The sequence below is a fragment of the Myxocyprinus asiaticus genome, chromosome 25 (genome assembly GCF_019703515.2).
Source record: "Myxocyprinus asiaticus isolate MX2 ecotype Aquarium Trade chromosome 25, UBuf_Myxa_2, whole genome shotgun sequence".
NCBI classification, from domain to species: domain Eukaryota; kingdom Metazoa; phylum Chordata; class Actinopteri; order Cypriniformes; family Catostomidae; genus Myxocyprinus; species Myxocyprinus asiaticus.
Window position 1 is genome coordinate 10,555,270 of NC_059368.1, and position 27,907 is coordinate 10,583,176.

Genomic DNA, 27,907 nt, shown 5'->3' on the forward strand with positions numbered 1-27,907 from the left:
TCAGTAGTCCATCCCCTCATCACTTTCATAACAGTCTGATGGAGCATCAGTCCCAAAGTAACGGTCCCCAAAATTACCTGCAAATCAAATGGTTTGGATTAAGATATGTTGTGTCCATAACAGCACATTCATTATAAAACATTGGGTTAGGTTTTTGGGTTAGGTTAGGGTTGGCTTTTTCTTCATTTTTGATAATCAACAAGTCCTTACCAATTCCAGGAATGATGTGAAACTCATCGTTGGGAAAGGCATAAGCCACAGAGTGGACGCCCATCTCAGCCATGAGCAAAGATAGCAGGAATATCTTGTCCTCCTGGACATCATGATCCTGCAACAGATATGTTTGTAAATCACAGCAATTTAACCCTTGTGCTGCATTCCTCACTGGCTACTACTCCTTGTGTTCCCAGGTCAAAATCACCAATCCAGTAAGACTGTTTATAAATCTCTCATACTGCATGTATTATCATGAGATATTGCATTAGATCTTTTTAACAAACTTCTTTTTAAGTAATTATGACAGGTTTTGTACTCCTTTTTTAAACAAATTTGAGAAAATATATATTTTTATTGATAGGAGGATTAATTCAACTGAGCTTCTACTGGGCCAGTGGGGGCACTCCCTGCAGGAAAAAAATAAATAAAAATAATTATGTACTAAAATAATAACCACTTGCTTGATATAAACAAAATAGGTGTTGTTTTAAAGCGTAGAATCTGGACTTTATAATGGATATAGCTAATCCTACCAATTCTTAAATAATGCTTTTTAATTTGCTGAAATAAGAACTGTTTCGTTCTCATCATTTGCAAATTTGTTGTCACAACAATTTTATTTAGAGTTGGTGAAACCATAAAAAAAAAGAGAGAGAGAGAGAGACTGCCACCTATTACATATCATTGGAAAGGTCTCAGTTAGTAGAATGCAATAAGTAAATTCTTTTCACTCAGAGGCCAAACTGCAGTGAGTATTAGTGTATAAAATTCCCACAGACACATAAATATAATAAACAGAAGTGTTTTTGTCATGTTTTTCCTTATTAATTCCTAAAACATATATATAACATAGACAATGATGTATTGTAACTTACAGCAGACTATACCGATTCAAACGAGCCCAAACACAACATAATATGATAAGATCATCTTGAAATATTCCTCAAAGAGTGTATATGGAAAGACGATGCACAAGAGGGCGCTCAACACACAGTGTGTGTGTGTGTGTATTTTGTGTGTGTGTGTGTGTCCAAGACTTTGTGTGCGTGTCCAAGACTTTGTGTGCAAACACACATCCACATATATGCTCATCTAAAGGATTGGGATGCTCCTGCATTTTGTAGTCTAGCCCATTCATTTCCAATGGCCGGTCATTTTTGACCAGGAACACAAGTGTAACTAAGTGAAATAAAACCAATAATATGTAAAGAAAATGGTCAATTTTTTTGTTGTGTTTTTAGATGGTATGTGGAAAAAAAGTCAAGGAATTTCATTTCAATTGGAGTTAAAAAAAAAAAAAAAAAAAGGTTGACTGGGTCAAAATGGCCGGAACACAACATAAGGGTTAAAATTAATCAAGGTTAAGCTAGTACTGAGCACTAACTACTTTTCTGAGATCTAATGTTCTGAAAAGGTCAAGGAGAGAGAGAAAAAAAACTATTCTGTGTATACTTGAGCTAAAACGATGTCAAACTACTATGAAGAAATTCGATTAAGTTACGTAAACAATTAGAAATATCACCAAATGTAACATCTATATACCCCTCTGAGGTTAATGCTGATAACATAGTATTGAACAAAGACAGACCTCATTGAACTTTCAAAAAACAGTTTACCCACATCCTGAATTAACATTGCTCCCAGCAAAAAAGGCCATGTTTGTGTATGTTTATACAAGAGAGGTCAAAGATCATGAAGCAAAGAGCTTGTGTGAGATTTCCATGGAAACAGATCAGAGATCTAAGATTAGTTGACATTTGTCTTTCACTTATTTAGAAGTCAGCATCTTTAGTCATGCTTTTATATTTCACAATGTGCAAGACAAAGCTCTTGACTTTTTTTTTTTTCCTTCATGTTTTGAATAGATACAGTGAGTGAATGGCAGGATTAAATCACAAAAATTAGGTTTTGGAAAGCCAGAAACTTAATTGGCTGACATGAACTTTGATAATTCACTCCAAAACCTACAGGGAATGTCAAAATTGTCATTATCCCTGTACATTCGGGAAAACTATGACCTTTGTGTGCATAATCATGACTTAAAAGTAAGACTCTTGACAGCCATGAGCACTGCTGCCCCTGTTGACACGGTGCTGTCCATCAGTATAACATAGTCCTTACTGATGTCCTTGGGCAGACGCAGGTAATGGAGCAGAGGAGGAAATGACACCCTTAATAAGAAAGATTCATAGACCGACCAGAGATTCATGTGCCTTTAGTCATGACTCTAAACTTCCAAAAATAGAAACAGACAGGCAAAACAGCTGGAGACTTTAAACCATTTGAAGGTAGTTTTGCTTAAAGACTTCAAAAGTATATTGGTACTATAGTGCCACTAGTGTGGTGGGTCACATGCCAAAAATATGCTGTTGGACAGTTCTGATTGCAAGGACAAACAATACAAAATAAAACTAACCATATACTTATGCATAGTTCAGGGTTCCCACTCTTTTCAAGGCACCATTTTCCAGGACATTTTATGCACCCAACAATTTAAGCAAAAACACATGCGTCCATTTAAATCAAGCTTTTATTTTGGCATTTCTGTGCATTTTTGGCAGTAGTTTCTCAACTCCAGATAAACGGTTTGCTACATGGCCCGGTGTGATTATTATTCCTCGTAAAGCTGTGATTTAAAAAATAAATACACAGCTTTAATTTTCATCCAAATATGTTTTATTCCATTATAGCTAAAGCCATTTTTTTGTACTAGATTCCGTCTATGTTTTCCACATACAACATGTGGTAACCACGGTATTAGCAGAATCAGATCACTGAATTATTGAAAATTCATTCACATCCTGAGGTGTAAAGGCCAAATCACCACGCTACCAACTCAGGGTGTGAATTTGTTTTAAAAAAAAATCAGTGGTCGACCGTCATCATTGTCTAAACTTTATAAATCAAGTGTTTTTGTGGTTAACACAATAGAAATGTTGGAACGAAAAAAATCTTATTTTATATTTTGTACTATATCAATACTTGAGCAAAGCAGAGGTGACAGCAGATGATCAGAGAATGTATGTGACAGGGATTCATTCATGGCAGTTAGCCTAAACATTTATGTTGTTTTACAATGCGCTGCTGCCAGCAGTGACAAAACTATATGAATTTGTGTACTGTTTGAATCCTATTCTGAGTCCCAATCGTTACCATGATTTTGTACATCCAACAAAAACCTTGTTAGCAACACAGTCAAACAGTTTTATTATACTTAAATATTTTACAGGACAAGTAATTATTTTCCAGCTCGTTGAGGTATTTTTCACATTTTCCATGACTGGGAAACTGCATTGCAAAATTCCAAGTTTTCCAGGACATGTGGGAACCCTGATAGTTAGGATAGCAGAATAAATAAGCTTTTATTTAAATAGTTCACTTTTGTACACAAAATCTTTATGTATCAAATGTAAAGTCTGGGTCCTGTAGCAAAACCATTTGAGAACCACTACTGGAGTGTATCAAACAATGAGTAGTGCACAGCTAGAGGGAGCTGTAAACCATACATTTACAATAATTACCTGCAGCAACCTGAGCAAAGTCAATAAAGGTTTCAAGTTTATCACAAATATCAGGACTCATTCTTTACGTTAGCACGAACAGGCTTTGATGCAAAGTCTGACAAACCACAACAGTAAAACAGACCATGACCTGAGTAAATCATACATGTCATCTCGCCAAGGCTGAAAACACAAGGACACATGATAACACAGACAGCTTTCATAGATCAGAGCTGGCAGTTTGTAGGTGTGGGGGAGATCACAAGACAGCTGATGTCATACCTCAGGCTCTCCTGTGTCATGATTGGTCTGAATGAGGATCTTTCCAAGTCGAATGTTCTTACAAACAGCCATCAAGGCCTGTTCCATAGTCTCTCCTGCCCGTAGAATGGACACAACAGTGATCTATCCAAAAAATAAATAAATAAATAAAACAAATAAGAAAGCGAAAATGGCTACACATCCATGCAAACACACATAGTTACAAAAGTACAAATTCATAGAAAGGAAATAGCCACAACAAAGTTGTTTCCTGACCATAAAAGTATGCAAGTGTTTAGCAAATATTACTTCATGGTCCAAAGTTTAAGCAACCAAACAACAAACCTTTTCTAAAAAAAAAAAAAAAAAAAAAAAAGGTGAGTGGTTCTAGCCCATTGATGATCTGAGGTATCATTCATGTTTGTAACACAAACATGCAGGATGAGTTATGCACCAAAGTTTAATACTTGGAATTAGGGGTTTGTTCAAATTCCTAACCCTTAAAATGAGCAATAGTTATAGTGATAGTGATGCTAGCCATAGATTATTGCCAATAAAGTTGCTTCCTAATACTGGATATTGACTCACAGGTAACGGGCCAACAATGTCTTAATCTTTCCTTAAAGCAACTTTGGTCTTAAGCAGAGTTTGGTCTTAAAATAAACAAACCCTTTTTCCGCTGAGCCTCTTCCCTTCATATATAGTTCCTTGTGGAGTTTCAACAGAACGGCTGAGGTGAGAAAACAAGAATCAGTGTAAAGAGAAAATGGAAAAGGATTAAAGCCTAAAAATGCATAAAAGAAAGAGCTATCATCTTCAATGAAGATTTAAAAGGGATAGTTCACGCAAAAATGAAAATTCTCAATATTTACTCACCCTCATGATATCCCAGGTGTGTATGACTTTCTTATCACCAGAACACATTTGAAGAAAATTAGAAAAATATCTTGGCTCAGTAGGTTCTTAAAATGAAAGTGGATGGGGATCCGATTTTTGAAGCTCCAAAATTCACAGACAGTCAGCATAAATGTCATCGATACGACACCAGCTGTTAAATTAATGTCTTCTAAAGCGACATGATTGCTTTTGGTGCGAAAAATATATTTAAGTACTTTTTTAAACTTCTTCCATTCTGCAGCGGTAAGCGCATGTGACGAAATCGCACTGGCACGTGACGTGACGTGAGAACTGAGGCACGTGAGTCACAGCCGGAAGAGCCGCGCTGTTTACAAGTGAGGAGGAACGCTGTACAGTAGCTTGGTTGGTTTTGGTTTAGATCTGTATTTATATGTTTCTTTACTCACAATGGTGCATTTGTGTGTTTATCCTGGATGTCTCAATCGAGTGGAGAACGTGAGATTACATCTGTATCATGGCAATGCGAATACATCGCACAAGAGACTGGAAGCGATGATTTGGAGTTAAAAAGTACTTTATATTGATCTTTTTTCACACCAAAAGCAATCCTGTCGCTTTAGAAGACATTAATTGAAACGCTGGAGTCATATCGATGATGTTTATGCTGACTGTCTGTGATTTTTGGAGCTTCAAAAGAGAAATCGTCATTCACTTGCATTTTAGGGCCTGAAGATATTTTTTAAATTTTCTTCAAATGTGTTCTGGTGAAGAAAGAAAGTCATACACACCCCTGGGATATCATGAGGGTGAGAAAATAATGAGAAGACTTACACTTTTGGGTGAACTATCCCCAAAAATCCCTTTAAAATATATATAAAAAGAAAAGAAAATCCAGTCTGCTCCTGAAACCTATTTTCCAATACTATAAAATCTTAATTTGTCGCTAGACGCACCAGTGAACACTAGTGTGTACCACTGTGTGTACCACTGACCAATATCAAGAGCTCATAACACCAGGTTTAAAAGTTTGTGGTGGGTTTTTAATGACGATCCACTCACCTTCAGAGGCATTAAGGACAGGGCGTGCTCTATGAGAAGCCTCATTAATCTCTTTGAATAGAAAATAAATTCATCTCGACTGGTTTCTTTATTCCTGGGGGTACAGGGACACACAGTCAACAGTACAGTTCCGCAATGATGTGTGCTTTAATTTATTTTTAATCACCCAATTACATATCAGTGACCCAAAACATAAAAATACAAAACTTAAACTGTATCTGGCTTGGAAAAGTCTCAGGAACTTCTATTTATTTAATCGTTTAGTTGTTGTTTTTATCCAAAGTGACTTAAAGTACACGGATTGCAAGGACCGTTCTACTGGATTAACATGGTTAAGTGTTTTGCTCAAAGGCACAATGGTTCATGAATTGTCCCTCACAGACTTTGAATCTAGAACTTTATGGTCTCCATTTCAATTCTTTAATTACTAGGCTACACCACCCTAATTCTCACATGTGATGTGGCACAGTCCTTAAAGCTCAGCTGATTACATTAAGGTTATGGGTTTGAATCCCACATAGGGTGATGCAAGTTGTTAACTTGACTCTTTGCATGGGACTAGTGTGGTGTTGTGCTTAAAAGCCAGAGCATACTTCAGTTGTCCCCGCTGCTGATCGCTCCGTACACAGTATGAGTGACTCAAATTTAGTCATCAGTACAGTCTATGAAAGGCACATATTGTGAGAACTGTCCACGTGTCAAGAAAATCTAGGCCACATCTAGTCCTCGTCTGTGTGCATCGTCGCCACATGTGCCTGCTGCTGAATGTACTTAAAGAGTATCACAAAGCAGTTGTAGTGTGCATGTGTCAAACACTCACGGTCAAAGGAGTATACTTTGAAAGGCAAAGTGGTCGACCGGGCCAATCCGATCCAGAATGCAGAAAAACTAAGTGTACCCAAGCCTTAGGGTGGTAGCCGTAAGGTTGTTGGATCAATTCCCGAAAAAGCAAGGAATTTATGGCGACATTAAATGAAAGTCGAGAAAAATAACACTGGTGGTATGGCGATAAATAAAGTATTCTATTGATTCTACATAAATATGAGTGTTTGAGGTCGTACCTTATAATAGTGTGCATCCCACAGACTTGTGAAGTGCTCTCCATGATGCTCAGGGTCTTGGGCAAAGGCTGGCCCTGATGAGCCGACACCAAGGCAGATCTATATGGTACAGGGTTTGAGATTTAAACATTCTTTCACAACAGCAAACGAGCAATAAACACCTAATTTTGTTACAAGAAAAGAGACAAATAAATAAATATTTGACTTTTTTCCCCAAGTACTGATTGAATAGACGATGTGAGCTTGAAGTGTAATGGTGGCAGTTCAAGTGTTGAGGCCTATTCACTTCCAAGTCCAAATATTCGTAATGAATACATTTTAAAACGAAAATAATGCAGGGATGCACATTTGTTCACATTTCACCTGGGCTATATGAAATAAGATATAAACTTTTGAGTTATGTATCTGCAACCCACATTCCAGAGAGACTTCAAGCTGTTGATATCGCTGGTCTATGAAAGTACAAAGAACTACTGACCGAAATTTTCCATGTAAATCCATGTAGTGCAAAAAAAAATTCCCGTTCGTGTATCAGACTTGGTGTGAACAGGCCTTTTATTTGGGAAGACAACAGGAGACAGACTGAGTGGCTTGCCAACAACAAAGATCTGATGTTCAAGCATTAAAGAGTGAAATAAAATGATATTAAATATAATAAATGATATTAAATCAAATTAACACGATAGGACTGAACTCAACAATTGTATTCATCAATAGGGAAGGGGGGAAAAATAGATTCTGTTACAAATCGTGATTCTTGAGCCAAATGATGTTAAAATCATCTCCTTGATGAAAAATCTATTTTTTATTTAATAAAAAAATACATGTTTATCTGAATGCTACAATGATTAATAGATAAATATAGGCAGCTATATTTGTGCAGAGTTCCACACTAACAGGTTTTCTCTCTGAAACGTTTTGTCTCTTTAATTCTTTACGTTTAGTCCTTTAATGCACCGCTGCTACAGCCATCAAGTGCCGTTTGTTCCTTATCGGACTCTGCTATGATCAATGTTCCTGTTATTATGCATAATCCGAAAGTTTGGGAGGTGTTGTGGAGAGTATTTGTCAAAAGTCATTCTGCAGATTCTGCCTGACAATGCTTTAATAAATGGTTTAGCTATAAAAGGCTTATCAAACTGTTAGATGGCATAAATATACTGTATGTCACGCCCCCACAGTATTTATAACACTGTGTAAAATTTTTTTTATTTTTTGTTCCTGGGTAGTAAGTTTTATTTCCTAATTGCTTATGCCTCAAAAGTATAGAAAATGGCTATTATTCCCCACAAACTTTGGTTTTGTGACCAGGACAGTGATATTTTGAAATTGACCTATTTCCAATGAGAAAACGGGCAAATTTGTGTCTTTTCGTTCATATAAAGTCAGAAAAAAACAACATATGAATACAAATTAACATGTATTTATATTTAAGTAATATTCAAAGCCGTGCTGGTCCATAATGGTAACAAGTACCCATCTCTTCCCCTGGCTCACTCGGTGCACCTCAAAGAGGATTACAACAGCATCAAGACCTTGCTGGACACCTTGAAGCAGGATGAGTACGGCTGGGAGGTCATAGGAGACTTCAAAATGGTGGCATTCCTGATGGGTCTCCAAAGTGGTTTTACCAAGTTTCCCTGCTATCTATGCCTTTGGGACAGCAGGGACACCAAGGCGCACTACCACAGGCGGGACTGGCCACAGCAGACCCAGTTCTCTGTGGGGAGGAATAATGTCAAGTGGGAGCCACTGGTGGACCCCCAGAAGGTGCTGATGCCGCCGCTGCACATCAAATTGGGCCTTATGAAACAATTTGTCAGAGCTCTAGATAAGGAGTCGGCAGCCTTCAAGTACCTTCAAGACTTCTTCCCTAAGCTGTCTGAGGCAAAGGTCAAAGCCATTGTCTTCGTAGGACCACAGATAAAGAAGGATTTTGGATTCATATGTTGTTTTTTTCTGACTTTATGTGAACGAAAAGACACAAATTCGGCCGTTTTCTCATTGGAAATAGGTACATTTCAAAATATCACTGTCCTGGTAACAAAAGCAAAGTTTGTGGGGAATAATAGCCAATTTCTATACTTTTGAGGCATAAGAAATTAGGAAATAACACTTACTACCCAGGAACAAAAATTGTGTTACATAGTAACAGCCAGAGTATTCATGCGCAGTGGCGTGTAATTTTGCACATTTATCTGCCACTATTGACAAGAAATACCGGCTAGACACAAAGACGCGTGTTTGAGGAAAAACACCGGAAGTTAATTTGCGTTTCTCGTCTCGTTTTCTCTATCAGTCATCTGGAAGCAGTTTGTATGAATAGTGTTGTATGAGAACGCTACATAAGATCTCAGGATGCATATGCAAATAACATGCAGACATTGGAACTCCAGGTGAATTGTCATGTGTGTCATAATTCAGTACAGCCACAGAAATGGTTCTTGAACAAGTTTACTCCTTAGCCTCCATTTGTAATTTTGTATGTTGCAAAATTATCATTATGATAATATTAATAGCCTATGGCAGTGGTTCTCTTAAAGTGTGAAGTGTGGGGCGTGCTCTGAAGGGGGCGGAAGACTGACCTGTCCTCAAATCTCGTTCACTTTCACACATTCAACAAAAACAGTGAAAATACACATAAGAACCAGATGTGCGCAATTTTTTCTCTGCTTTTCTCCTGCCTTGTTTAAACTTTCACCTGGCCAGGGTTGGGAGGGTTACTTTTGAAATGTATTCCACTACAGATTACAGAGTACATGCTGTAAAATGTAATTTGTAACATATTCCGTTAGATTACGTTACTGACCTTGAGTATTCTAAATACTTTGGATTACTTTTTCAGCACTGGTAGATTTTTTCACTTGTTTTGACTATAAAAACTCTGCCAGTACAGTAAGACAAAATACACATGTTAAAAATACATTCTCTGAAAAACCTAAACATCTTATGAAGTGTTGTTTCTAAAATAATATAAATCAAATTGATCTTGTTTTAAGGATTTTTAGATATTTTTACAGGAAAACAATACAAAAATTATTATTAAGAATATGATTTTTGCCCTAATATCAAAGGTCTTACTAGAAAAAAAAGAAATTATGATCAACGTGAATTTTCTTGATAAAAAAATATGATCGTGCCTGGTAACGTGCATGTAAAATAGCTAGAAATAGCATTTTAGCTTAGCGTAAAGCTGACAATTTACATAAGGTTTATTTCTATTTCTTCTGCTCCAAACTTACTTCAAACTTTCTTCTCTGTCTGCTCATTTGAATGTAACACATAAGAAAGTGTTTCACCGCAGTTCAAATGCACTTTGGACCGCATCATTTATATGTATAAATGTTTCCATCTGAAAGGACTAAATATTAAATGAAACAAATGACAATAAAATGCAAAGTAATCTCTTCAGTAATCAAAATACCTTTTGAATGTAACTGTATTCTAAATACCAATAATTTAAATTATAACTGTAGTAGAATACAGTTACTTATATTTTGTATTTTAAATAAGTAATCCCATTACATGTATTCCGTTACTCCTCAACCCTGCACCTGGCACGGCAGCACGTCCTGCGCGTGCAGCTCTTGACAGCCCAAAGTGTTGATGTCAGGTGCGCTCATGTAAACAAGGTCATTTTTGCGTGTGCACCAGTTTCAAATAAGTGATGAGGTGAATTAACACTTAAATTTCGGTCTGTTCCTCACACAACACCATCATATGGTTTCAGAAGAATTGAAATCTAAGGCAGGAGTGTTATGGACGACTTTATTGGCACTTTTATGTGTGCTTTCGGAGCTTGGACAACCACAAACATGATTCTCTCGTCCCTCAATCTTGTGTTTCATGGATAAAAAAATAAATAAAGTAATACTGATTTTGAACAACGAGGGTGAGTAAATGATGGCAGAAAGGTCCGTTTTTATTAAAGTTAATCAGTTTCATTAATCAGGTGCAAATTATTGCCCAGAGGTCCTGACCGCTACCGAAACAGCGTGTAGACGGCGATAACACGTGATACTTGTTACTTTTTTTCAGCGCTAGCTAGGATGCAACAATCACAGTCATTTATTATTACTGGATGAGGATTTAGAAAAAAACAAAAAAAATGTAATAGAGACTGCTGAAGCTCATTTCCATTCATAGGTATGAATCCTTGCAATTATCAGTTTTTATTTAAAAAAATAACTAGAGTAAAACTGTCTCCAATGTGATATAAATCTGTCTGGTAGATAAATGCGGATGAATGGAGGATTCAGTTTTCTGAGCGGCCAAGCGCTCCCTGGAGTGAAGTGTAACTTTTCATTCAGTTTTCATTGTATTTTTAAATAAAACCTTTTGATACTCGAATAGATTATTCATGACCTATGGTAATGTATAATATATTTTATATTCTAAAATAACAAAATTAGTTTGAGAAGTTAAAATGATATATTGTATATATTTATTTGTTGAATACAAATGGACATTATACAAATGCAGACTTATACATGGGTTCCTTTGCACTAATTAGTCGCCTAACTCAGGCAATGCACTGACTGTTCAATTGGTAGTTTTAAATTGGTAGTTTTGCACATCCCTAACTTTTACCAGCAAATTATATATTACAGAGTGAAAACAATTGTCATTTCAGACTTACAAAATTACTTTAAGGGATAGTTCACACAAAAATGAAAATTCTCTGATCATTTAATCACCCTCATGATATCCCAGGGGTGTATGACTTTCTTTACCAGAACACATTTGAAGAAAAAAAGAAAAATATCTTAGCTCAGTAGGTCCTTAAAATGCAAGAGGATGGAGATTTCACTTTTGAAACCCCAAAAAAGGGCATAAACATCATCCATACAACAGCGGTTAAATTAATGTCTTCTAAAGCGATACGATCACTTTTGGTGCAAAAAAAGATAAAAATGTAAGAAATTTTTAACTCTAAATCGTCGCTTCCGGTAAGCTTTACGAGAGGGTGGAGTCCAAGCAGTCTCTTGTATAATGTATTCGCGTTGCCATGATACAGACGTAATCTCACATCCTCCACTCGGTTGAGACATCCAGAATAAGCACACAAACGCACCATTGTGAGTAAAGAAACAAATAAATACAGATCTAAACCAAAACCAACCAAGCTACTGTACAGCGTTTCTCCTCACTTTTAAACAGCGCTGCTCTTCCGGGTGTGAGGCACGTGCATCAGTTCTCGTGTGTTTCAAATGCCAATGCGATTACGTCACACGCGTATACCGCTGCAGAACGGAAGCATAATTTAGAGTTAAAAAGCACTTAAATATTTGTCTTTTTCGCACCAAAAGCACTTGTGTCGCTTTAGAAGACATTAACAGCTGGTGTCATATGGATGACATTTATGTTGACTGTCTGTGATTTTTGGAGTTTCAAAAGAGAAATCGCCATCCACTTGCATTTTAAGGACCTACTGATCTAAGATATTTTTCTGTTTTTCTTCAAATGTGTTCAGGTGAAAAAAGACAGTCATACACACCTGGGATATCATGAGGGTGAGTAAATGAGAGAATTTTCATTTTTTTTCACCCTTTAAAAGGTTGTGTTATTTTTTTTTTATTTTATGTTAAAATACTGTCTGTTAATATGCAGAGAGAGATAACTATAGTAAGCTAACGTCGGTTGATTTCTCCCAAAAATGTAATGTTTGTATGAACATCCTGACAAGCCCGAAACAACAACATTGGCTGGACCAATGGTGCAAGTCTGGGGCGGGACTAACAGTTTATGACCAATGGAAGATGAGGGGAGTGTTTGGGAAACCTTTTGGAAAACAGATATTTTTACAATTCTGTTTAGTGACTCTAGTGCTGCAGAAATAACACACTTCACCTTTAGGAAGAAATTAATCTTTTAAGATATTTAGCCGCAAAGTTTTTCTTATTGCGGATTGAGTATTGGCAAACCTCGGCACACAATCCCATGTCCATTCAGAAGATCTTAGACTGACAAGGTGAATGTTAATTGGCAGTAGTGATCAAGCTGAAAATTAATTAAACATACACTATCTCAAAAATAAAAATTAATGCAATAATAATAAAAAAAAGAACCTGGTTATTATTGAATGAACATAATATGTCTTAAGCTAAGGAAGGATTTCAGATGATTGATCAAATAAAATGAAAGAGCTTGAAGGAAACAGAAAAAGAGGGAGGGTGCAAGAGAAAATCCTTATATATCCTGGTCAAAAAATCCCCTTACAGAACAAAACAATGCACAAAATAAGATGACAACAGTGTAAGAAAAGTTAACAAAGTTGGCAAATATAACAACTTTCTGAGATCAGCTGCAGAGGACACTGGCAATTCACTGTTTATCAAGAGCGTTACTGACTGAATTCGATGCCCTGGTTAGTTAGCAGGCTGGTCGGTGTCCAAGTCCAAAACATCGTTGTTCCATCCACTGTCGCTTTCGCTTATGTCCTTCTTATGGTCCCTGTACTCCCTTAAGTGTTTTTCAATTTGTTTATGATTTGGTCAATGGTCCGATTGAAGGCGGCACGCATCATTTCGTGCTCTATCTTCATTCTTGTATTTTTTTGCTTTGCGATCTCTCTAGTTTCTCTCAGATCTTCGTAAATACCATAATCGCAAGTAGAGCACTCGTTTCATCATGTTACCTGAACACTTTTGATGTCTGATAATTTTATGTTTTTTTTATTGTTGTTATAGAGCGAAGAAGTACTCCTTGCTGCAGATGGTAGCTACTGTTGTTGTTTGGGAAAACTTTACCATGGCGATGAAACATTATCCCGCCCTCCGTCCCCTGACGTAATCGGTTCCTGCGTAGTGACCAGCAAGCTTTTGGAGCTGGTGCGGAACCAGGTTTTCAGACCCGGAACGGCCTTTTCTGTGCTGGAAATGTGTGGAACAGTTCGAGAATTCACACCGGTTCAGTTCTCACTTAATTCTTAATATGTTCAGCGTAGTCTTGTCTATCAAACACCATTGTCAGGCTAAACTTTCACTTTTGTCTCCATTTGCATATCTGCAGCTTTGAGGAAAAGGAAAGAGAGACGAAATGCAGATTGAGAGAACAATTGAGAGAGATGAAAATTAATGGGGGAGAAAGCAGCCATACCTCACTGTGATTTCACGCTGGGATGGTTAGAGCAATCGGTCGAGGGTTTAGCGAGTATTTCATTACAAACACACATGGGGAGAAGAATAAAAAAAAGAAAAGAAAAAAGACAAACTCATGAAATGAGATATCCAATGTGAAAAGCCATTCCAAACAGTCAGCCCCCACCCTTTCCATGGTATGCTGGGACGATATTGCCCTGCACTGTGAGCCATTCTAGCATCCTATATATAACCTGATACAATCACATGCTTGATGTTTCACCCATTTTACATAAAAGCCTCTCATGTTTCCAGCATTTCAAAGTAAAATGTTACAGGCTCTGATTTAACAGTCTTATCAGCACATTCATTGCCACTAGGTGACTGTGGAATCATGGGATGGCCCATATACCACAATGATACACATTACATTTTTCCACAGCTGTGAAGATATCCTTTTATATTTTAAATTACTGCTACATAAATCCTTAAAGGGGAAGTGTGTCATTTTTTTGGTATTAAAATACAATCTTCTTTCATAGTTTAATATGCAGACAACTTCAAGTAAGCCATTCGTAAGTTGATTTATAAGAAAAGTGTAAACATTGTGGCTCTGTGCCTCTATCAAAACTACCTGACAAAGCAACATTGGCTCATCCAATAGCGTACATTTGGGGCGGGACTATCCATTTGCTTGACTAATGGCAGAGGGGGCGTGTTTGGGAAACCTGTATGGAAAGTCATTGTTTTTGCAATTCAGTTTGGTGACATTAGTGGCATAGAAATTACACATTTCAACTTTAAGATCTTTTGCAGTCTAAAACAGACCTTTTTCAGTGAAAGTATTCATTCAAATGCAATCTGACCTCTATGCAGTGAAAAATGCAATGTGGCCCTGTGGATTTAGAGAATGATATCTCTCGTCAAGAAGCACGTGGCTCATTACACTTAAAGACCCATCATTCCTCACTGTGATTGATCTAGTGAGGACACAGAATGCATTTTCTTTCTCATGATAATTCATGACTTTTTATTCAGCCTGCCAGGCACAGAAAAGGATTACATTTCAAAGAGTTTCTAAAACCCTTTCTGTGACAACTCCATGTCTAACAATTTTACAGAACTAAACCAGGCTGTAAATTCTATTTCTGCAGGATTGTTCACCCAAAAATGAAAACTGATGTGTGACTTCCATTCTTCTGCAGAACACAAAGATTTTTTTTAAGCTCTGTTGGTCCATTCAAGTGAATGGTGGCCAGAAATGTGAAGCTCCAAAAAAGGACATAAAGGCAGCATAAAAGTATAACTCCTGTGGTAAAAAAAGGAATATTCCAGGTTCAATTCAAGTTAAGCTCAATCAACAGCATTTGTGGCATAATGTTGATTTGTAGCCCCAATTTTACAACTTTGTTGCCATGATGATATGATGTCAACAAACCCTAAAATGAACAACTTAAACAACTTTTAAACAACTTTACAGCTCAAATAATACATGACTTTAACAGTAGAATTAATGTTGGTGCTTATAAAAATTATAAGCTTCAAATTTATGCCTTTAAACCCTCCAAAAATTGGTCACATTCACTTCCATTGTAGCGCCTCGCTGTAACCTCGATTTTTGCTTATTTTTTAAAGAAAAGGAGCGACGAGTCGAATTTTTTGGTAATCAACATTATACCACAAATGCTGCCAACTGAGCTTAACTTGTTTTGAACCCGGAATATTCCTTGAAATCCATGTCTTTAGAAGCGATGTGATAGGTGTGGGTGAGAAACAGATACATTTTTAAATCAAATCTCCACTTTCACTTTCTTCTTTTGTTTTTGGCAATTTGCATTCTTCGTGCATATTGCCACCTACTGGGCAGGGAGGAGAATTTATAGTAAAAAGAATGACTTAAATATTTATCTTTTTCCTCACCCACACCTATCATATCTCTTCAGAAGAAATGGATTTAACCACTGGAATCTTATGCAGGGCTGCAGACCAAAAAAAAAAAAAAAAAAGGCTTAGGAGCCATTGGCACTTAAACTAAAACATTAAGGAGCCAAATGGCTATTTTTAGTCACCAAATCACAGATTTGCTCGATTTAGATTGCTGTTCAGAAACACGATAGAAAACCGAAGGAAGAAAGCTGATAATTAATCAAAGGTTTAATAAACTGTATATATAGTTGAGAAGATAAGTTTGCATTCCCTTTTGTCTCATAAATGTTCACACCCCTTTCATAATGTATACAAATATAAGAGACAAAAGTTTTTTTTAACTTAGTACTGCTCTTCAGGATCTACACTACAGATATTTACATAAAGTATAGTATGCATATAGTAGTGTGTTGTCTTCTTGAGCATCTATGAATGTTTGCACCTTATGTAATAGTTGTGTACAAGTCCCTCAATTGGCCTAAGTGTCAAAAGTTATTTATATATATATATATATATATATATATATATATATATATATATATATATATATATATATATATGCTCAAATGTTTGCATACCCTGGCAAAAATTGTGAAATTTTGGAATTTGTTTTGAAAGTATGACTGATCATGCATCTTTTATTTAAGGATAGTGATCATATGAAGCCATTTATTATCACATAGTTATTTGGCTCCTTTTTAAATCATAATGGTAACAGAAATCACCCAAATGGCCCTGATCAAAAGTTTAAATACCCTTGAATGTTTGGCCATGTTACAGACACACAAGGTGACACACACAGGTTTAAATGGCAATTAAAGGTTAATTTCCCACACCTGTGGCTTTTTAAATTGCAATTAGTGTCTGTGTATAAATAGTCAATGAGTTTGTTAGCTCTCACGTGGATGCACTGAGCAGGCTAGATATTGAGCCATGGTGAGCATGGGATACCTTGTTACCTGCGTAACAAGGTAATGTAACTTTATAAAGTTGGAAAAGGATATAAAAAGATATCCAAAGCCTTGAAAATACCAGTCAGTACTGTTCAATCACTTATTAAGAAGTGGAAAATTCGGGGATGTCTTGATACCAAGCCAAGGTCAGGTAGACCAAGAAAGTTTTCAGCCACAACTGCCAGAAGAATTGTTCGGGATACAAAGAAAAACCCACAGGTAACCTCAGGAGAAATACAGGCTGCTCTGGAAAAAGACGGTGTGGTTGTTTCATGGAGCACAATACTTGTTGACCCCTCTCCAAACATAGAGCTTATGGTTGTGACCATAAAGCTCTATTTTGGTCTCATCACTCCAAATTACAGTGTGCCAGAAGCTGTGAGGCGTGTCAAGGTGTTGTCGGGCATATTGTAACCGGGCTTTTTTGCGGCATTGGTGCAGTAAAGTCTTCTTTCTGGCAACTCGACCATGCAGCTCATTTTTGTTTAAGTATCGTCGTATTGTGCTCCTTGAAACAACTACACAGTCTTTTTCCAGAGCATATTCTTCTTAAAATCTTCCTTTGTGTGCTGCAGAAGACAGCCATATACATCTGGAATGGCATGAGGGTGAGTAAATGAGAGAATTTGAATTTTTGGGTGAACTATCCCTTTAAGGATATTAATTTGAAATGGTCTACTCCATAGGGCCCTAAATTATGAGAAATGGTTCCTTACATCACAAAGAAATATGATGAAAGCTTTGGAACAGAGCCTAGTTTTCCTGGAACAATTGTGTAAATGGCTTTTTAAAGGTAAAGTGAGACTATAAAAATGAGAATTTAAATTATTGGTCTAACCCTCTCTCTCTCGCTCTCTCTCTCTATTTTTTAACTAATGTTAACAGTCTTTCTGTTAACTATTGAACTACTATAGACACCCGAGGGTGACACTATGACATCTGCACTAATGCTTAACTGGACTTCAGTGTCCGGCGGACAGCCAGTGTTTCCTTGCAGAGATTCTGGCTGTATCAAAAGCAAACCATATTTATACCATGGCATGATCTTCATGTACAAACACATGCAACTTTTGTGTGTGTATTAGGAGCATGTGGATCATCTAGCAGGAATGATGACATGCATGTTAGCCATTCTCAGCACTTTATTGGGCACAAGCCCTCTAACCATTCTCACTCAATGTGACAGATGAGAAGCCCTTTTTATTACATACATTTTCAAGTTGACTGTGAACATGCTGAACAATCAGATCCAAAGCAACAAAATTCTCTCCACCTAGAAAATGGAAAGGGGATTATTATCATTGTTTCAACTAGTAATTCATCTAATTATGCAAAGGCATAAAGACCCCATGAAATGGGGCTTGATGGGCACAACTTGCTTTCCTGTGTTGACATACTTCCTTTTGAAACAGAAAGTTGGGGTGGGACATTTTGAAGAAATCGCCAATAGCTTTTGGAATACGTCGCAGCCATGAACCATGATTTGTTACTCAGAGTGAAGGGACTATTACTAGTTAGGGTATGTACACTTGAAATTCACAATTTGAATACGGCCATGAGTGCAAGATGAGGTCATCGATACTTTTGGATAATTTTCCTGGAAGAACAAAAATGCATTTATCTGCTAAAAGTTCTTTTCGTCAACTATTTGGAGTACACTAGCTTACAGATGACCTCGAAGCTGACAGACATGGACTAAATGCTACAAAACTTTCATGGGGTCTTTAACAGATACTGTAAGTTTACTTGAACATGGGCACTGAATTCCCACAATCAAAGGGGACAAATTAGGGACGTTTTAGAGTTTTGACATCTTCAAACTTCACCCACCTCTTAGGACCACAATATCTGCGACCTGCACCGTGGGTTCGATGTACTGCTCAAACGCCGGCTTGACAATTTTGTTGTACTGTTTAATGACGCCTGCAGTATCACGCCCTCGATCCGTGATGTCCCTTTTCAGACACCTGACCAGCCGGATGTCGGAGTCAGTATCCACAAACACCTTCATATCCAGCAGCTAAAGGCTGCACAGCTAGAGAGAGAAATACAATACACAATGATAAAAATGATCAACATACAGGTGTAGTTCAAAAGTCCACAATGAAAATAAACAAGTTCTCTGATTCTGAACATTTTTACCTAATTAAATTTAATTTGGACATTAAGGTTTCAATTTATATTTTTTGCGGGGGAAATTCAAACACCTCATCTCTCTAGGGTTCCTCTTACTGAAAACATGTTTCAGATCTTTCAACAGAGTGAATCGAAAGGCTATGAAAAACTGCAGAGGGAAAGTCAAGGGATCAATCACTGCAATTTAGTGCAGCGTGAAGGCAACTAGACAAGTCGTACCGCCAGTGCTGACATGAACGCTGAAAATGGACATTATTTAGGGAGTGACAAGATAGGCTGAAAGCATCGGAGTTACGATAAACAATCAAACACTCTTAAACAGCAGTGCTAGCAATCCTGCCAACACAGAGGTATAACTTATAAGACTTGTACAGGTGTGCAAGAAACATATAAGAATAGGATAAAAAGTCAAGTGTATATCACATTTTAAAAGGACATGAAGTCATTGCTCATACTTTCTAAATCTCTCAAAGAGAAAGAATGGCAAAGAGCTTTTACTGTATTCACAAATCCCTTTAAAGACCAGTGTTTCCTACAATATTCTGTTTTTGGTCCAAACTACATATACATAAGGCTATGTGTATTTAAAGTAGATAATTATGGTAACATATTAGAATGTTTTAAAGAATGTTTTTAAAAGTTCTCTTTTATTATTATTATTATTTTTTATTATTAATTGCATCTTAAACTGATCTACTGATTTAAGTTGCCATACACGAAACAGTTATTGCTTCATTTCAAGTAAGATATGACTGAAAGTAAAGACCTGCAGTTCCGCAAGTGATTCAGATTCAGTCAGATTCAAGGACACAATGAGATAATTCAGAAAAAGGATTTGTAGACTCATTCAAACTGATAACTCATGAGTTTGAGTATTTTAAGAACGATTCATTTCAAGAGCCAGCGCATAACGGTCACTGTTCAAAATACAGACTACACTAGTTAGAATGTATGTTTGTTTGAGTGCAGCCAACTGTTATCTTGGTGTGTAATCTTGGCATTATTTTGCATTACCCAGTCTTTATCTCATCACATTTAATTCGGACTGCAAGCTCACAACTTTTCAGTATTCAGCCATTCGGGAAACACTGCTAAAAAACCCACTCCTTTATGTGACAGAGTAAAACCGAAAACCCTCATCCATTCAAGATGCCTTCCATTTCTGAGTCCCATTTGTTCTGCGTAACCTCTGCTGCATGCTGCTCATAAATCACTTCAGGCTGAACTGCTTTTCCAATGCGTACACAATAACTCCTATTTTAATTTGTATGGATTTCTGGGAGCCTTGTGCAGGGAAGAATCGAAACCCAGCAATGGAAGCCGTCAACACTGCCGTAGATAAACGCCGCCTATTCACTTCCTGTTGCTGGCCCTCACCTTCACCATTAGAAAGAGAGAAGTATCAGTCATCTTCATTGTGTGTGAGGAAAACAACATGATGGTGTAGAACAGAACATAAGGCAGGGACATGTAAAAGCGAGGACAGAGGTTAGGGCATCCACCAGATTTCTTCATACTAGAGATGGGTCATGATCGTAGACTAGTCATCCACCAAACGACTAGTTGATTAGTGAATTCGACAGTTGCATCTGTGGAGAGTCTCCCTGTTTTTTGAGTATCTTATGTCATGAACGTTGCGTTTTTAAGATAGTGAGCCAAATTAAAAATAATTTCACTTTTAAAATAAGTCTCTAGACCCTTGCATTTTGTTCCATTTCATTCATTTGTCTTTGTCACACTTTGTCTAGTTGTTTTTATGTAAACTGCCCCTAAAAAACATCTCTGATTGGAGTGAACCCGTAGCCACCAACCCACGGATTAGTCAGTTTTGAAAATATGTAGTGCGGCACATCCCTACTTCGTACCTTGAGTCATTGTGCACATGGTTTCAATTGGACCAGGATTTTGTGTCTATACTTCACCCAGTGCTGTAGCTGTTCCCTTAGATGATAGAAGAGACAGCTAGATCTCATTATGAATTAACCAATAAACAGTGTTGTGTATATATAGCGCCGCAGAGAGACAGAGGCTGAATAGTATAGAGGAAATCTCATCTTCCTGGATGGGTTGTGAGAATGAAAGTCATTATCATCTGGATACAACAGATGGGTGAATTTCATGAAGAAATGTATGGGGTCATACTTTACCCCAAAATGAAAAGAATATTTATATGATATATAACTATAATATTACATAATATAATTATTAATACTTTTAAGTTTGTTTCACTTTTAGTTGACTATATCGCAATTCCAGTGGGTCAGAAATTTACATACACTAAGTTAACTGTGCCTTTAAGCAGCTTGGAAAATTCCAGAAAATGATGTCAAGCCTTTAGACAATTAGCCAATTAGCTTCTGATAGGAGGTGTACTGAATTGGAGGTGTACCTGTTGATGTATTTTAAGGCCTACCTTCAAATTCAGTGCCTCTTTGCTTGACATCATGGGAAAATAAAAATAAATCAGCCAAGACCTTAGAAAAACAATTGTGGACCTCCACAAGACTGGTTCATCCTTGGAGGCAATTTCCAAATGCATGAAGGTACCATGTTCATCTGTACAAACAATAGTATGCAAGTATAAACACCATGGGACCACGCAGCCATCATACCGCTCAGGAAGGAGACGCATTCTGTCTCCTAGAGATGAACGTAGTTTGGTGCGAAAAGTGCAAATCAATCCCGGAACAACAGCAAAGGACCTTGTGAAGATGCTGGAGGTTACAGGTAGACAAGTGTCTATATCTACAGTAAAACTAGTCCTATATCAACATAACCTAAAAGGCTGCTCAGCAAGGAAGAAGCCAATGCTCCAAAACCACCATAAAAAAGCCAGACTACAGTTTGCAAGTGCACATGGGGACAAAGATCTTTCTTTTTGGAGAAATTTCCTCTGATGAAAACAAAAATTTAACTTTTTGGCCATAATGACCATCGTTATGTTTGGAGGAAAAAGGGTGAGGCTTGCAGGCCGAAGAATACCAACCCAACCGTGAAACATGTGGGTGGCAGCATCATGTTGTGGGGGTGCTTTGCTGCAGAAGGGACTGGTGCACTTCACAAAACAGATGGCATCATGAGGAAGGAAAATTATGTGGATATACTGAAGCAACATCTCAAGACATCAGCCAGGAAGTTAAAGCTCGGTCACAGATGGGTCTTCCAAATGGACAATGACCCCAAGCATACCTCCAAAGTTGTGGAAAAATGGCTTAAGGACAACAAAGTCAAGGTATTGGAGTGGCCATCACAAAGCCCTGACCTCAATCTGATAGAAAATTTGTGGGCAGAACTAAAAAAGCATGTGCGAGCAAGGAGGCCTACAAACCTGACTCAGTTACACCTGTTCTGTCTGGAGGAATGGGCCAAAATTCCAGCAACTTATTGTGAGAAGCTTGTGGAAGGCTACCCAAAACATTTGACCCAAGTTAAACAATTTAAAGGCAATGCTACCAAATACTAACAAATTTTATATAAACTTCTGACCCTCTGGGAATGTGATGAAAGAAATAAAAGATGAAATAAATAATTCGCTCTACTATTATTCTGACATTTCACATTCTTAAAATAAAGTAGTGATCCTAACTGACCTAAGACAGGGAATGTTTTCTATGGTTAAAAGTCAGGAATTGTGAAAACTGAGTTTAAATGTATTGTATGTAAACTTCTAACTTCAACTGTGTGTGTATGATGTATGTGTAATAATATATATATATATATATATATATGTGTAAAATATACACACACACACACACACACACACACATACTGTGTATATAGCAAAAATAATTTTAACAACCTGATTTTTTGCACTGACCTTCTCAGTTGCAATAAATTTTCATGATATTATTTGCAAGGTAAGGTAGTGAGCTGGATTTTTTTTTCTTCTTAACTATAGCATATGTCCTACACTCCTACCAACAATTTTTTAGGTGTGCGAGGTTATTTGGTTATTGTTTATATTACTTTAATGTAAAAATGTAATTCCTATAAAAAGTAAGTGTTTACAATTTATTTACAGGGCTTAACAACAAGGACATTTTCCTGTTGTAGTTCATATTTGTGCTTTTCCTTCCTATACTTTGCTGGCCCCAGTAAGAAGCTACAACTATAATTTATTTGCCTTTCAACTTGCAATAATAGCTGGAATTTATACAGCTAGAATTTAACACAATGACAGCTAGACATTCATTTAAAAAAAAAATTTTTTTTTAAAAGTATGTTTGACAGTTATTTTTGATGTAATCAATTTACCTCATCCAAGTTAGTGAGCTAGATAACTTTACTCTTACACAAGCCACATGCCATCCTTATTGCTGAGCCCCCCCTGCATATAATCTTTTTTGCATTACAGTAATGAGAATAATATTTTTCTATCTCCTTTTTTATTTTATATATTTCTCTCTTTTTCTGTCTCTCTCTTTTACCTAATTCTGTATGAGTTTAGCAGACTGCACCTCTCTTTTTATTGTCACTCGGCATCTATCACTAAACCGTAGGGCTTTAATGCCCCTCTCTTCTCATCCTATCATTACACAGCTATCTCCTTCTCTTTTCATATGACCTTATCTTTTACTACACCCCCATTTTTTTCTCTCTGCTTTATGGCTCCCATGATGGTCGTCTGTATTTCAGTCTATGAAGCTTTCCATTATTCTTCAACTCAAAGTACTTTGTGACATCACAAACCACAGTTAATGCTGACAGATGAGACTAAGATTTTATCAAATCCCAGTGTGGAAAGATTAATACTTACCTTTAAAAGCTCCTTGTTGGCAAAAGCTAATATTCCCTCAAATATCACAACACTGGCCCCATAGACAGTTTTCTGTGCAGAGAAACAGACACAGAAAAGATTAAAAAGGCAAAGAACACAACTTTTTCAATAACTTGTTTCAATAACATACATTTCCAGGATCCTCTTGCCCTGAGAAGTAAATACTGTCAAAATCACGTTGCACTTTATATACACACATATATACTTATGTACAGTATACATACTGTATATATACTGTATATTAAGGTTTATGTTTCTTCAGGACTACCACCATGATTTTCACTTCAGATATGACGTTAATCCACTATGGCAGCTTGTGTTGGTGTATTAAGAGACTGTGGAAGTGAGCAGTGATGCATTTCCTCCATGCTCCCCTGCTTCAGAATGGGGAAACCCTGATGGTGTCATGATTCCATTAAGACAAACCCACAACCGTGATGCAGCTTGTCAATGGCCACTCAGACTTGGTATTGATCAGCACATGTGGCCTCTATACACCACAGAGTCTGAGATCTGTTTATGATGAACACTCATTAACATTACGACCCCCATAAATACTGAGCCATTAAACTCATGCATGCACCTTAATTTTGTGGAAAATAATGAAAGTAGCACAATCCTGGGATATCATGCTGGGATAACATGGATCATCAGGTTTTGCACAAATTCCATACCAGCTCAAGCGTATGCCACCATTAAAGCAAAAGGGGACATACCAAATACTATGAAATTCTGAAAATCAAGTTACGTTTTCAATTGTTTTCACACAAATTGCTGATAATAATTTATAATAAAAACATGTACTAAATTAGAAAATGTGAAATGCAAGTGTTTTCACAAATGCTGTAGATTTAATGCATTAAGTTTGATTTATTATATTTAAAAAAATAGTGTGATTCATCATGTCCCTGGACCGTGATATATAATATTCCTGCCACCCGTTTTCAACAGGGGGCAGTAAGCAAAACTCCAGCTGTATAGGCAACGCGCAGCTGTACAGACAACAAACTACACTCAAGCTTGCTTGAAACTAGAAACAGAACAAGACGAGAATGCGTTCTTGCGTTTATACACAGTTGGACGTAATTCCGAATGCAGAGATCTCAAAACTAAGTTGAGTTTTTCTAAGTTTCAAACTACGTTTTAACTTGACACAGTGACTGTGTTCATGACACAATGCAATCAAAATGAGGTGCTTCTGCCATACAGTGGAACAGCCCATTTAAAAAAATGGCAATAAAGGCATCATAGGCATTCTTCAGTTATCGCTATAATATATATTAGGTCATGAATACTGCAATTCCATTAGCATTGCTACATCACGCTTAAAGAAAAAAATTAATAATCATTAGGGCTGCCCCCGACCAAAGATTTTCCTTGTAACTAAAGCAAGAATATTCACCGATCCCTCAGTCCGGGGGTTGCCGATGTAATTGGATATTGCGATCGTGAAGGAGGGAACAAAATTAATTTATTCACACACATGATGTATTTTCCCAGACAACGAAATACCCAACCAGTAGATAATACACAGATGAAGTTGGTTCTTTGCCAGAGAGATGATGCCCTTCACAATTGTTGTAAAGCCATCTTTCAAAAAGTTGAACAACACACATTTTAACTGCACTTAATTTTTTTCCAGTTTCATTTGAATTTTTAGTTAAAATGAATAGAAAATAAAGTTCAAAAATTGAAATCAAGGTGTCTTGCTTTATTGTGTAGGGTTAACCCTAACCCTGCTTATTGAAAATTACCCCATAGTACCACCTAGCATCCAACCAGTGGTAATACCGGTGTTAGTCGGTTTCCTGTGGAGTTTTTTTTTTTTTCTGTGACTCACCACCAATTGCTAGTATGAGGTATGCATACTGGCGCACTATGGCTGCCGTCGTATCATCCAGGTGGATGCTGCATACTGGTGGAGGTTAAGGAGAGTCCCCTGTTCACTGTGTAAAGCACTTTGAGTGTAGTGTCCGAAAAGCGCTATATAAATGCAACATTCATTCATTCATTTTTTCTGCAATTAACCGACCAATCAAAACTTGGTCGACCAAGACTCTTCTCATCGACTAACATTTGGTCAACTATTAGGGGGCAGCCCTAATAATCATTCATCTATATTGGCTCATCCATTGAAACACAGTTTCACAGATGCTTGCCCACTCTTTACGACGGTTGTGGCTGGTAAAATCGTAAACTGGCACTTTGATGCTTTTGCCATTTTCAGTTTTCTCAACACAGTTACCAGCAGCTCAAAATCAAAGGCATCAGGATGATCAAAGTTGTACTCGTTCTTGGCAGCCAATTTTTGCTCCTCCTTACTTAAAACTTGAAAGGAAACAAGAAAGGAGTAAGTAAAAATAAGTTACCACACAAAAGATTCAATTTTCATACTTCTTTATGGTATTTAGGACATGTTGAGAGGTGGCTTTCCCACTTCTTAATGGGATTTTTGTTCTATTCTTTGAATGGAACAGTCAAGATGCCCTGGAATGCTGCAGGCCGAATTTGAACCTGCATTTTCCACATGAGCTCCACATATCTGAAGCAGGTTTGCTAATTGCTAGACTATGGCCTCTGGCATGTTGCGGTTTTGACCAGAGGTTCCAATATAAGTTCTAACATGCTGTGGTTGGACCGAGGGTGAAGTAGCTGCCTTCATTTGTTTCAGTGATGTACTGCCATTCTAAGGACGATGAGCCTTTCCACAGAGGAGGACAAATTGACTGATTGAATCACTTAATTAAACCACTAATAAGCTGGAGGATATGTCATTAAATCAAATAAGGATTGATGACTAGATCTTACAGGGATCTAGCACACCCAACACAAGCAAGAACAAATTATATCAATGCTTCAGTGGTTTCAACACATGGAGAAGTTCCATTTGGAGCCCTTTAATGGCACAGCAGTCTGCAAATGCTACCAGAAGCATTGCCACCACTGATGAAACATTGTTGGATTTGCCGCAGTGAAGGAATTCTTCATTTTATAAGGACACAAAGCCTCTTCTTTAACTCACTTAGAAAGTACCTTATAGAAAGAGTCCATAGAGAGCAGAACGACCCAAGGAACATCTAGTGCCTCTATGATCTTATTGGCCACAGTGGTTTTTCCAGAGGCACTTCCTCCACAAAGACCTGTAGAACACACATCAAACATCCCAACAAGCTGCAGATTGTTAAATTACAACAAAGGAAACACAAATAGAGAACGTAGCATCATATTTAAGGGATAATATACAGTCAGACGGTTATTATCGCAAAATACGGTACATTATCCCACTTATTACACAGCTACTAACCAAAATAAATTGGACAAAATATTAATTTGCATTGAAATTATGGAATAATGTGAAATGGAAAAATATAGCTGAACAGCTGAATTCCACCTCCATTTATTTTGGAGTTCTATTGGTGTTTATTTTGTGAATAATGACTGTTTGACTGCTCATTATCCAGCTTATTACAAGACATCAATAAATATTACCTGCCAAATAAATAAACAAATTTACATGAAACATTGATTTGTGATGAAATTATTTTAGTAGCTCACAAGTAGTTTCCACAGTGATCGGAGAAGTAGAAAAAAATTACTCGCAATACCCAGATGACCAGTCTGATATGATTGAAGGCTCCAGCACACTCATGGCGAACTGCTTCTTCGTTCTTCGCTCAGAGCCAAAAAGAAGTTCAAAACAGCTGAGTTACAACATACTGTTTGGAAACATTCAGACACCAGCCACGCTGCTGTGGGAAGCATTTAGAATTACATTTAAATATGAATACGCTCAAGACTACATGTAAAACATCAACTAATATGACTCTAAAATGTGTTATCATTTGACTTCATGCCTCATTCTGAGTAGAATTCATATAACATCAGTAAAAGAGGCAGCCTTACCTACTCAATGATTACTTAAAAGTAAAATATGCAGTAGATAATGTGTAATTTGTCATGTTTACCTTGTGCATTCATGGCGCAAATGTACTAACACGCTATACGCTGCCATAACGTACTGAATACACGCTCTTATTGTGTTAATGGGTAAAATACAGACAAAAGTATGACGATAGACATA

General features: G+C 37.1%; 1 pseudogene; it reads right to left on the reverse strand.

Moving 5' to 3' along the window:
* LOC127415599 (uridine-cytidine kinase-like 1) lies at nucleotides 1–27,804 on the reverse strand (annotated as a pseudogene).
* Between the last annotated feature and the right edge of the window lie 103 nt (nucleotides 27,805–27,907).